This window comes from Thunnus maccoyii, chromosome 3 (genome assembly GCF_910596095.1).
Source record: "Thunnus maccoyii chromosome 3, fThuMac1.1, whole genome shotgun sequence".
Lineage (NCBI taxonomy): Eukaryota > Metazoa > Chordata > Actinopteri > Scombriformes > Scombridae > Thunnus > Thunnus maccoyii.
In genome coordinates, this window is record NC_056535.1 from 7358766 (window position 1) to 7372056 (window position 13291).

General features: G+C 40.0%; 1 protein-coding gene across 3 annotated transcripts in view; it reads left to right on the forward strand.

Moving 5' to 3' along the window:
* Positions 1–373: 373 nt before the first annotated feature.
* Positions 374–13291, forward strand: part of frmd4ba (FERM domain containing 4Ba) — a 48592-nt gene continuing 35674 nt past the window's right edge. For 2 of the 3 annotated variants that reach the window (XM_042406813.1, XM_042406816.1), the window contains exon 1: positions 374–592. The gene's annotated coding sequence lies outside the window, so the exon portion shown is untranslated. The remainder of the gene's footprint in view (positions 593–13291) is intronic. The other variant, XM_042406814.1, reaches the window with a different exon arrangement.

Below are 13291 nucleotides of genomic sequence, written 5' to 3' on the forward strand. Positions count from 1 at the left end.
TCTTATGAAGAGCACAGACAGTTCAGAGAAGATAATTCAACAAATGGATGAAGACAGACCACATATAGTTTGCATATTCATGTGAAAGAGGCACATTTCCTACCAATCATATAGCCTAAAATTGCCCTTCGCAAACACAGACCTCAAATTATTCTGATCCACAATTTAATGTTTACACTTTCATTTGCACTGAGCAGTAGTGTGTTTACGCAGCAGAGAGCGCTCCTCCATTGGCCAACAGCCGTGCGCTGAGGCAGCGGCAGAGGGAAATTCGTCTGTCCCATCCTGAATGTGTGGAGGTAGCGGAGAGGAGGAGGCGGGGAGTGTGAATGGATGGGACTGCCTGTGTGGAGTGAGAGACAAGGTTATTATATGCCGAACAGGCAGCCGCTTCTTTTCCTGGACTTTTCACCCCGATCTCTGATTAACTCTACAGAACCAACTCGTCATTCATTCTAATAAATATTTTATTCTGTGTGAGCCTCGGCTTTTAAGGGGAGGGGAGGATTTATTTGACTGACCCGGTGCCGGCGGAGACCCTCAGCGCTCAGACAATAAGTGGGAGCGATCAGATCACAACAAAAGACACAAGGTGAGAAACGTCTGATTATCATATAAACACAGCTCATTGGAGCTTATTCGGGATAAAGTTTAACCGTGAAACAATATACGACTGTTTGCTCACCTGTAACAGCGTTTGTGGCTACCACACGCGTTTTGTTATCTTTATTTACAGTAACTTGCACACTTTTCTGTTATTTTGTACTTTAAACATTTCTCTATGCGTTATTTGTAGACTTTTGATCTTTTATAGCCTATGTATCATTCCTGTGGAGAAAGCGTGCTTATTCATCACTAGCCTACATCAGTGCAAGACACGTTCACTTGCTCTGTTTGATGATACAAACGGATCCACGCCTCCCTTTAACTGGCATGTAGTCTGAATGTCTTTTACATGAAGTCTGGTGACTGAATGTCAGCTGGGTGTTGAATTGTTGACATGTAAACATGAGTGCTTTGCTGGTCAGAAACGTGTACTTTGTATATTTTGTTTTCTTTTCTGGGACAGTTTAAGCACACTGACAGGAGCTTGTGGAGACTTCAGTGATACCTGTGATGCACCTTATGCAGAGAGGATGAGAGAAAAATAAGAGCCTGTACTGTTTTTTCAGTAAAAATGGACATACTTTCTGCTCTGGTTCATGTGGTCAGCCGGTCAGCTCTGTGTGAATATCCTGTTTCCTGGACAAAACAAACAATGGGGAGGCAGGCATGTGATATCCTGTATGAGTCTTGTGTCACCTCAAACCATGAGAAATAGGAGTGTGTGGTGCTGGGGAGGCCAAAAAGTAGAATGAAAACTTTACAGCAGAGCTTTAAAATACATATATATATATATATATATAACTGGTTCGACAAAGTGAAAGGCCTTCTTCTTTTTCTCTCTCATTCATTTGTTGTGACACAGCAGGCCTGGCATGAGGAAGCTTAGTGACAGGAGGTGTGTGAGTGACACAGAACAAAGGCACAGGGCTGGTTTGCGTAGGTGACAATATTGAATTTGTGCCTCATGAGAGCAACATGTGCTTTCTCTCTTTCTGACACACACACACAAACTGCAAAGGCAGCGCGGCTTTGTGTTGACTTTAGTCTAGGATGTTCAGCTGCTTTTAATGGGGTCAGCACTTCCAATTCAATAAAGCTATTAACCGTCACAGAATATTCCAACGCTGCTGCTCAGCTCGGCACAGATATTTACCAATCAGGGTCCATTATCAGCCTTATCTGTACAAGGCAGTGTTTGAAAGGGTAAACAAGATTAAACACCACATCCAGTCAACATGGAGTGTGTGACCTGTGTCGATGAGGTGTTCCCACCTCTCCTCAAAGCCCCTGTTTTGTGTTAAAAGTTGTTCATCAGCATTTTTCTGTTTCTTTCCCACACATTGTCATTATCATGTTCTGTGCACACATCTGAATGAGAGCATTTGTCAGCTAGGCTATGTGATACTGTTGTCATGCAGGTTCATCCAATTCAACACTTCTGCTTGAAAACAAGTTCCTGCCAGACTGGTTCTGAGTACAGATTTTGTCTGTACAGATAGGCCAAAATATTTATTAAAGTCTGGCATGTGACGGATGAGAATGTAAATGGAATCCTTGGAAGTTAAGTCAGAGCACTTCCTCGTGCATGTAACAGTTTCGGTGCACATACTTGTATGAATACATTCAACCAAGTTAATGAAGCTTTTACATTTGGTGTTTGGTAGCTTTTTTCTGGGAAAAAAGTCCTATAGGTGAAAAGAGGCAGACATTTAAACATATTACTGACAGAAACTTACAGGGCTTCTCTAGTGATTTCGTGTTGCACTCCCATAAAGTTGGGGTACTCACAATAGACAGATTTTAAAAAGAACAGTTAAAATGAATGCATTAGTGGCCGAGAAATCCTAACTTTTAGTCCCTACCAGGAGATAAGTTTCAAAAACACTGGATCCTGCAGTATAACCCTGGTGACATCATCAGAGTAAGACTTTGGAGCCCTCTTTCTAGGGCTACAGCAGACATTATTCAACTCACAGGATGAGTAGGACTCCTCATGGTGAGTAAACTAAACTTCATGTGTAAAATCAGCAGAGTACACCTTTAACTTAAATAATATCCAAGTAAAAATATGTCACATCACTGAGAAAAGAGTAGCTGTTGTCAGAATCGAACAAAATATGGATCTTGTGCATTAGCACTTTAATATATATGTAAACAGGCTTGCTGCTGGAGGCCTAATTCAGGGTCAGGCACAGGACTATTTTCTAGCTAATGTGTTTGTGGGTCAGCAGTAATCTATAAGCTTAGAGATGTCAATTCAGACCCCATCCAGAGGGGACATCTGAGTGAAGAGGCTGGGGCCTTGCTTGTTGTGGATGTTTAATAAAGTGATTTAGTCCTAAAACTTTTATCACAAATCTCTCAGTTCTCCTGCATTTGCTGTAAATGTCCTCAGTGCTTCTAGAGCTTTCCGTAGCATAATCACAGCAAACACAGTTCACACCGAAAGTTGTACCAACAAGAATCTGTTCCTCATTGGCTGCAGACCAGCTCAGCGGTGTGCAGACACCACATCTCTTTTCCTTGTTTCATGTCTGCTTTGTGCCCTCAGAAATGACATCCTGAGTGAAACAAAGAGTCTGGTCTTGAGTTTCATGTGAAAAGCAGAGACACATTGTGAAACAGTCCATGCTGATTGTGTGTTTCAAAATTTACAAGAAGTACCACGTGCAAACAGTTTTATGAGACAAATATACTGTTGTCTTTTCTTTGATTTTTTAGGGATTTGGTCCTTTCATGTGGATATGTAGTGAAAAATGATGTTCAGAGGTTGGTTGATGTGTTTATTTCCCATCAGAATACAGCAGAAAACACTCATAATCAGCCCTGGAGAGTGGCTCTCAGCTGGTTGGTAATTCCTCTGGGAGATGGTTTCCATGTCACTTAGATGAAAGAGATTGCATTAAAATAAGCTCCAATCTGTTTAAGGACAGACACGTAGCAGCTTGTGGACAAACTCCCATCAAAATGCAGTGCTCAAGCCCACCTCCTTATGAATTATTTAAAGAACGGACAGAAGGATGGATTTATAAGTTGTCCATGTGTATTAGTGGTTATTGACTGGGGCACTTCAGAGTAAAAACCCTCTGTCCCAGGGGAAGGTTTGTGGGAAATTAATCACAATTCCAACTGTGCGTGGTTTATATTAGTACGACAACCTATATAAATTAGGTGAAACAAATTGGGCTGGTGATATGTCATCATTTATCCTTTAAGCTACTCCTGCTTCATTTCTTCAATAGCGACCTCTGATCCTGGTTTCAAGGTGTTAATATGTAGCAGTTATATGCAACTTCCTCTTTTATATTTTAGTTAAGTGAATTGTCACTATAACAATATGGCGCAATTCAACCCAAAATGTCTAAAATCACAGACAGCAGGAAGCTGCTTGTATGTTAATGCCAAGGATTATTCTTTAGTCTTTTGAATGGTTTTGGATGATTTTCGACAAACTACATTGAAACTTACTTTATTTAGTGAAATAACAAACTGAAGATGGTGAAATCATTGTAACAAACAGTTCAATGGGCCACTTCTTAATTGGTGTTTCACAATGTAACACCCCCCTTTTCGAATAAGTGCTGTCAATGGATTGGTTTATTGATTGAGTACCTCCCATCCTTATTAACCAATGAGTGATTATTCTGTGTATATATAGGATGAAGACATAGTGCATGTCAAAATGTTAGTCGTTTGCACCTTAATAAATTGCTAAAGTGAATTGTGTGCTCCAGTATCTTCTTTGGGTTCATTGAACTGTTTTCAACTGTTTACAATTTGTCCTTTTCTGTGAAAACTGACCTCTGCCTGTGGAGTGGCTGAAGTGTAAGAGATTCCTTCTACTATGGTGAAATTGTTGTTCGTGTGGGACACTTTAAGCTTCCTGGGAGTTAAAGTTTATCTTAGGAAAGATGCTTACTTGCTTTTTGCTTCAAGAGTCAGATAAGAAGGGTGATACCACTCTCATGGCTGTATGGTGAATATTGCCAGTAGCCGGTTAGCATAGCACAAAGACTTGAAGCAGGGTGAAACAGCTAGCCTCTTCCTGACGTTAATGAAATACACCTAACAGAAGCTCTAAAGCTCACTAATTAACACTGTATATCTTTTGTTCTTTGATACATACAAAACCCAAAGTGTAAAAATGATAACTTGTGGTGTTACAGTGGTGTTACATGCCAGTCAACCAGCTGAGACTTCAACACAGCCAGGCTAGCTGTTTCCCTCCATTTTCAGTCTTTATACCAAACTAAGCTAACTAGCTGCTGACGTTAGCCTGATAATTTACTCAACAGAGATGAGAGTTTAATCAATTTTCTCATTTGTCTAGACAAGAAAGCAAATTCACGTTGTTCCCCAAATATCGAACCATACCTTGAAAGGTCACATGTTTTGACAGCAGATTGCTAAAAAGTTGCAAAGATTCATTTAAAGACAATGTTGGTGGATATCATTGATAGGTGAGAGTCACAGTAACAATAACATGTAATTAATGTTCTCATGCTGTGTTTGAATATTTATATCTGACATTCACACCTACTTCTCTCAGTGATTGTTCGGGTGTGAGAAGGTGAAAAAGTAGGTTTGAACTTCTTTCTCAAGCTCCCCTAATTCATTCTTCACTCTACTCCCTCTTTCAGAGACTTCCAAAAGTGTGCATTGTTCTATCCCCATGTATGATTAATTGCATCCCGCTGCCTGCTACCATGGCAGGATTCTTTAGAACAGCGAATACTTTTGCCTTAAAAGATAGCTTCACAATTTTTCAAGTCTGTCCTCAAACAATAGTCAGGTGCCCTGATGAACAATGAAACAGGTTTTTCCTGCTGTAATCATTCCTCCAAGGACCAATCTAATGGCCATTACTGACCATTAGAAGATCCTCTCCAAATGCACTTACAATGTAAGTGATGGGGGACATAATCCACTGTCTTCATTTTAAGCAAAAAAATGATTTAAACATTTATCTGAAGATAATATGAGGCTTCATCCGTCTGAGTTAGTCAAATGAAGTGGATACCTTCCACAGTTACGGTCTTTTTAGTAAGAAAATCACTCTTTGTGTCTCGACAAAGTGTTTTCCTGTTCAGCTGCAGTGGAAGGATCAAAAAGAGGGAATTTTGCCCTAGAAAGATATTGACTTTATTTGACTAATGTGGACGGCTGAAGCTTTATATTATCTCCAAATATTTTTGGACAGAAGTAGGGGTGTTGTCCCCCATCACTTACATTGAAAGTGCATTAGGAAAGGATCTCTGAATGTTTAGTATTAACAGAAGGAATGATTAAAGCAAGAAAAATTCAATTTTCATTTGGGCACCTGACACCTGAAAATTACAGTGAGAGTGAGATAAGACAAAGATTAAGGTTAAAACAGAAGAGGACAGTTTTTAAGGAACAAAAATGTAATTGTGTTTTTTTAAAGATTTATATCAAGAGCAGTTGTTGTTTCTGTTCAGATGGTCACCATCTAGATTTCTTATAGTTTACCCAGGTCTCACTATTCATACGCCTTCCAAAATCAAAATACTGTATGCTACTGTGCAGGTGGGCAGGTGAAATGTAGATCTGGTACTGGATCCAAGCAGGGGGGGCACCTGCCTCCTGGTGAGTTCAACCACATCCTCGGGCAGTGAACCCAACAGATCTATGCAGCATCACACTCCAGAGCTGAATACCCCTCTTTTTGTTTGTGTTTTGCCTCCTCCTCCTCCTCCTCATGTGTCTCTCAGACTGGGATGTAATTGCTGTGAGGCTGAGAAAATGAAAATAACAACAAAGCGAAGCCCTCCACCACCTTTTTCTCTGTCTGTGCTGCTGTTGGCTTGCCTATAGGAGGTTTTGGAAAGATGGAAAGGGGATGGCCTTTCCTGTAATTATGCGGTTTGTGTGCTGCTCTCCATCCATATCCATCTATTCATCCCCCTCTTGTGATCACTCTCCATTTCTTGCTATTTTCCTCTTAAATACACACTACACAGGCACACACAGATCACATGCACTTACACACACAGACACAGACACACACACACACACACACACCAGGAGAGCTGTGAGGTGATGATGTAGAGGGGATGTTTGAAAGCCCTGAATGGTAATGACCAGAATGAGACTCCCTACACCGCAAGTGTGTATAAGGTAAAGGAGGAGAGGAGGATGGACCAATAGGGCTTGAGCTGCTATTATTACCGTCTCAGGCGCAAATAGAGAGGTACATGGTGTCGAGTCTGGGGGAAAAAAAAAAACATGCTCCCACTGCAGGCGTACCTTACAGTCTTGGATCCACAGTGATCAATACTACTCAACGCTTAAAACCCCATGCGAGTGTTTCACATGGTAAGTGCCAGAAGGGATGGAGGCACAGTAAAGAGACACGCTGGAGACTTGTGTGAATATGTGATGTACTCAGTCTCACAACCCCCCACCTCAGTCTCTCAAGCCCTAAGTAATTTCCTGTTGTGCTAGATTTTTCTTGCTTTTTCAAACCTGGCCTGATGAGTTAATTTTGTTTGGGTTGGTTTGTTTAAAGTTGTATTGTTACAGACGGTGTAGAGCTGTGTCTGGTAAACATTAACTACATATTTGATCGTTTAACCTCATTATCAAACTTAAAATGTAAAACAAAACAACCAAAGAAAATGAACAGGAAAAGGTGGTTTGATACAGACTGCAAAACCATTAGGAAGACATTAAGAAAAGTCTCAAACTAAAAACACAGGAATCCAGACAGCCATGAACTCTGCCTTAGTTACTGTGAGACTCTAAAACGTTTTGTTTGAGACACTCTGAGAACAAAAATAGAACAATATCGACAAAAGCAATTACAATTAATTGACAAGTCTGTGGTCAAATGAATTCTGGGAAAAAAGAACTCATTTACCAAGAAATGCTACAATGAACAGTCCATTCAAAATGGACATAGATGGAAAATTTTGGAAGATCTCTATAGAAAACCTCCAAAGAATCAAGCTCAAGAGCAGATTTCATAAAAACTGAAAGATCTTTAAAGAGCTATTAAGAATGATCAGAGCCCACTGGGTTACCATATCGCAGAATTGGAACTGGAAGACCGTTCAGAGGCATCTGTAAGTAGTAACCTGGGGAAGTTATTTTTATATAGACTTCCCCATCGAGTGTCTGAAGCAAAAGTCAGATTGAATTCCTTCCAAATTATAGAACAGCCTACACACACTAAATGATAAATATGTCAATTAAAATAAAGTCACAATTCATGCATGCTTTGTTGATTTCCAAAAAGCTTTTGATTCAGTCTGGTGTGAGGGATTAATTTTTAAACTAATAATAAGTGGTATATGAGGGAATTAAATCAATATATGAAAATAACAAATTGGCTGTCAGAATTGGAGATAAACAGACAGACTTCTTCCCACAGGGTACAGGGGTGAAGCAAGGCTGCAACCTCAGCCCCACCCTCTTCAATATGTATATTAATGAACTGGAATTGTTATTAGATCAGTCACCAGCACCTGGTCTCACTCTTCAAGACACAGAAATCAAGGGTGTTTTATGCAGATGACATGGTGATACTGCCTCCTGCTAAAGAAAGTCTTCAGCAGAGCCTGGACAAAGAAAAACCTCAAACTCTGCATGCAGGGCTGAATTAGGCCAATATCCTTTACTTCTAAGTATTCAAAAAAGATTTATCAAATTCTGAAGCCATATTAAAAAGAGCAACCCTGAGTCCCCTCAGCCAACTGGTCCTGAGACCGGCAGACATTTCATCTTCTGACATCACAAACCCCAGCCAGTGTCAGAGCAGTTACACTATCCCTCAGAAGACTAGACTTAATCAAATTATAACTAAAAAAAAAGAGGAATACATCACTGGAAAACTCAAAATATAAACTAGAAACATATTTTTCCCTAAACAGACAGTGTACTGTGGCAGACTACCTAACCACAGTAACTGATAAGAACCTGAGAAAAACTGAGACTGACAATGTACAGACTGTGTGACCATAGTCTGGCAATAGAGAAGTGCAGACACAGGCAGACCTGGCTGCCCAGAGAGGACAGGCTGTGCTGCCATTGTGTTGACAGAATTGCACTTTCTAACAGAATGTCAAAACTACAGAAATGTTAGGGAGGAATTCTTTCCAAAATCTGAAAAAAAATTGCCCCGAATTCCAAAGTCTGACAGAAAGGGAGATATTACTTCTTTTTCTGAGGGAAAAGAAAGTATGTTCAGTTTGGCTGTTAGATATGTCACCTCCTGCCAGAATAAAAGAGCCAACCAGTAGGATAGATAGCCGTTTATAAATATACTTATACTTACCATATTCTACTTACCTCCTCCATCTCCTTTTGTGTTTTCATTTTGTTATTTATAGATTAATTGCTGTCTATTTTATTCACATTATTTTTGCTAATTTCATTCCGTGACATTGTCTTTCATAATCATAATTGTGCTTTGGCAACGCATCTCAAATGTCTTGCCAGTAAAACCTATTGAACTGAATTGAAATAGTGGATTTATGCTTTGGGCGTCATGAGGTTGCTGTGTGGTAGACAATGAAGATGGAGGCTGTATAGACGCTCACCCACTAAACCTTAGTATTCATCATTAATGGAGTGTTATGTGAGCCTCCTCTTTTACTGGCTTCATACTGGAAACCAAAACCCCCACCTAGTCCAGTACAGATAACACACACACACACACACATACACTGTATCCCAGACACAGCTCACCCCTCCGACTCCTATCCCCTGTAGTTTAGAAAGAAAGAAATCATCCAGCTGCAGTCACCTTCACCACTGCAGCTTGAGATGAGAAGGAGAAGCAGGGAGGGGAGTCATTATCACCTGCCCCATGGACCGAAACCAAGCACCCCGCTGGTCCACTCAGACAGGCCACTCTGTGACAGGGACAGAGGGCTGGGGGGGAGAGACAGCATGTTAACCAGCAACATGGAGGAAACATGGAAGTGTTTGGTGATACAATGACGAGGAAAATGTGTCAGAGGAAACCCTGTAATTCAACAGAAAAAGGCTGTGTTTGATCTAGAGGTCTTTTCAAGGTTGCATTGTGCTATTAGGAGGCTTGGCTACTTCCTTTTGAAATACATGGGTTGTCATATGAGTAAGTACATCCTTTCACATATTGTACTGTACTCTTTTGTAACAGCAACAGAACATGTCTCATATAACTGGATTGGTCACATTTACAGAAGCATGCCCTCTCAAGACAACAACGTTTAGGTGTCCATTATCAACATTAGCCCTTTTAGTCATAGTCAGTCATTGGCCAGCAATGAATGATGTCAGGCCAGTGTTTGGTGATACTGTGGAGGGACTTGGATAGAAAGCTGATATGGAGGTGGTGCACAGGGCACAGTTGTAACAGGTGTCAAGCACACTGGGAGGAAAGATAATACTCAGTGTCCCCAGGGGACGGCAGGGGTTGTTAGACTGAGGAAAATGAATGGTGGTGTTAACGTTTGTGAAAATACATTCATAGTTATTTCTCTGCATTTAGTATTGCAGAAATCTGTAACGCTTATTTTGGTTGCTGTATAAATTTCTCTTTTGAATAAACTCAAAATGATATGAAGCTGAGAATTCAGTTTTTTGTTGCACTGTGGTTGACATTATGTGGCACATCCCTTGATTAGCATGTTCCCCCCTGTAATTTATTTAACTGTCCAGATGACTGATGATTTGTGTGGATGGTTAAAAGGCAATTACTGCAATCCCCTGGTAATACCAATTCCACAGAGATACAGCTTTACAGTTCATCTGGGTGACAGTAATCTGAATGCAGAGTCTCAAACTACTGTAAGGCTGACATCATGATCAAGGAGCATCAGTAATTAGACACAACATAACACACAAATTAAATTAAATTAAATCACTTAATACTACTACTATCTACATTCTTGAAAATGTGTACTTTTGAATATATACTATACAAAAATGGATGTATTGTAAAGTCAATGCAGTTTTAATGATTTTTTTTTTTTGCCACCTTATTGCCATGGTCACAGGTCACATCATTTTGATTGGTTGCCAAACTTTAAGAGGGCTAATATGTGGGCTAATATAATATGAGCCTATTAGAGGGCAGCTGTTGAAGAAACAAAGAGTAGAGATAAGAACACACGAGAGTGGCATGCTGCTGATAAAGAGCAACTTTTGAGACTCTGATGGACAGTAAATGATAACTTTCATTCCTGAATTAGTTTTAGTTTCACTCTGCGTCATTATGAAGGCGATATGGCAGAAATGTTAGCAAACAGTTGCCTATTTACATATCCAACAGAGAGCATAATTAGCTATCCTTTTTGTGTTGTGTTTCTGGCCACCTGATGAATGTTAAGTCCAATATCCAATATTCTCCCTTTAGCTCTGTTTTGGTCTTTACCAATCCCTGATAAAATAATCTGTCTCTTTAGCTGCTAGCTAGATTTTTAGATTAGTCACTAACTTTGTCTGTCTGCTGTTTAGTGCTGGTCAGGTAGTGTACAGTGAGATGAGCCTTTTTGCTAAAACCAGCTGCCTGCTGAGGTTGGAAACAAAGGTGATGAGAGCAGTGAGAGTGAACCAAAACAGTAAAGTTAAGGACTGCAAAACCAAATCAACCAGCTGAAAGATGCTAAAAATCTCCTTAGAGGAGAAGGGACCTGCAGAATCAGGTGATAATTCTCTATAGGTTTTTCATTGCAAGTGAAACCTTTTACATGTATTTATTTGACCCATTCTCAGTATAAAACTATTAATTAGTGCAGCTTTAAGTTTCAGTGTTCAGCCTGATCTGATGGTATTTTTCCAGTAGTTGCCTCATCTCTTACCCTTTTTCGTTGGATCTAGGTCTGTTACTTAACTATGAAAAGAGAGCTCTTTTTCTGCCTCGACAGCAACTCTTCCTCTGAGAACATTTGCATTGTTAAAAACTTAATTTGTTCACATGTGGTGTCTATTCTAAGCAATAAAATATTGAAAAGCTATGAGACATGTTTTCCATCTACATTGTAGCAGCTGTTTCAGAATATGAGATGGTGTAAACAGTAGAAGTATGGAATTAGACGTTCTAGCTGCAGTCAAGCAGGAACAGATGCCCTATTTTGAGGCTCTTTGCTCTACAAGCTCTACCAACTTATAAATCCCCATTTGACTCCCACCGAACTCACCCTCCCTTTAAATCATGGCACCTCTTGAAATCACTCTGACAGAGCTGGAACCTTTGAGAGTGTTCGGCTTACCGAGAGCTTTTGTATTCATACAGCAGGACAAAAATAGAGGTTTTCTGCCATATTGGTGGCTTATTACTGACAGGGCGGTGGCAAGTAATCCTCTGAGACCACTCTCTTTGTTTCAAAGTGATGTCTACTCAAGCCACACTGGTTGCAGTGTGTCTGTACAGCATCTACTAGAGGGCAGTTTTCAACATACAGCACCGATGCATCAGTTGTGATTTCTCAGGCATGTGTTGTCTGCTCAGATATGGCCATGTAATGGATCCGATTATCTAGTTAGTAAATTAGATTGAGAGTGATATGCCAGAGGGTCTTATATCATCTAAATGTATCTATTAACTGCCAAAACTCCACTAATTGCAGATTGTAGCTGCAAAATTGATTTGTATAGACACACTTCAGTGTGTCTATATATTATGTTAATATATTGGTTTAATTGAAGGGAGCTATAATCCTTGCAGGGACTCCAGGGCACTATTTCTGGTATCAGATTAAACCAGGCTAATACACTTATATACATATATTACTGGTGTCAGACAATTTAACATCAGATACCACGTGCCAACAAGATTTCTGAGAACAAAGAGAACTGCTTTCTCATTTTTCACAAACAGGATGTAGAGCAAAATGAGACAAATCACAGTGTTTAATGTCAACTTCCATTTCAGTTGATGTGGAAATTTACCTTACAACCTCCTGTGTCGAGAGGCTCAACGTGAACTGTGACTTTTTCCAGGTTCCCCACACATTCTCCCTTAGGCATCATTCACAATTATGGATGGAAATTGAACAGATGATGGTCTTGATTTATTTATAGTTTCCCTATAAGGGCTGTTATTCATATGTATTTACAGAGTAAGGACAATGTGCTTCCCAGAATGAGTCTGAATGATAACAATTGGTGCTGTTGTCATTCCCAGTGAACTATGAGTGAACTATGATGATTTGTTGAATGACAGATCATCTATAAAGGACATAAAGCATAATCACGTGGATTCTTTAAAATATCTCTTACTTGGCTCCTCAGTTTTAAATCTGCAACCCTTTTCATATATATATATATATATTCAGACACATTATGAGCGCTGCAGAATATACATTATCAGAAGAACAATTTAAAATGATGCTGTTTTTTTTTTTTTTTTTTTTGTTCCTTTAATAGTTCCACCCCCTCATTTGCCTCAAGGCTCATTACAGCCCCTCACCGGTGGTGTCTCCTCCCCTCCCCCTCCTCTGCTTCATCTCTCTTGCTTTCTCTTTGTTTCATTTGGACGCCTGTGGAGATGTCCACAGTGGCCATTCATATTTTCCATCACTTGGCTATGATATTGAAATCTAATGACACAGGCTCTTTATGCTGCTTCTAAGAAATGTCTCTGCAAATCTGGGCTCCCACAATCCCTCGGGGCAACATTTTGACACGGCAGACAGAGCTGCTGGCTGACACGGCAGCCTCTGTCCCCCACGCTTCC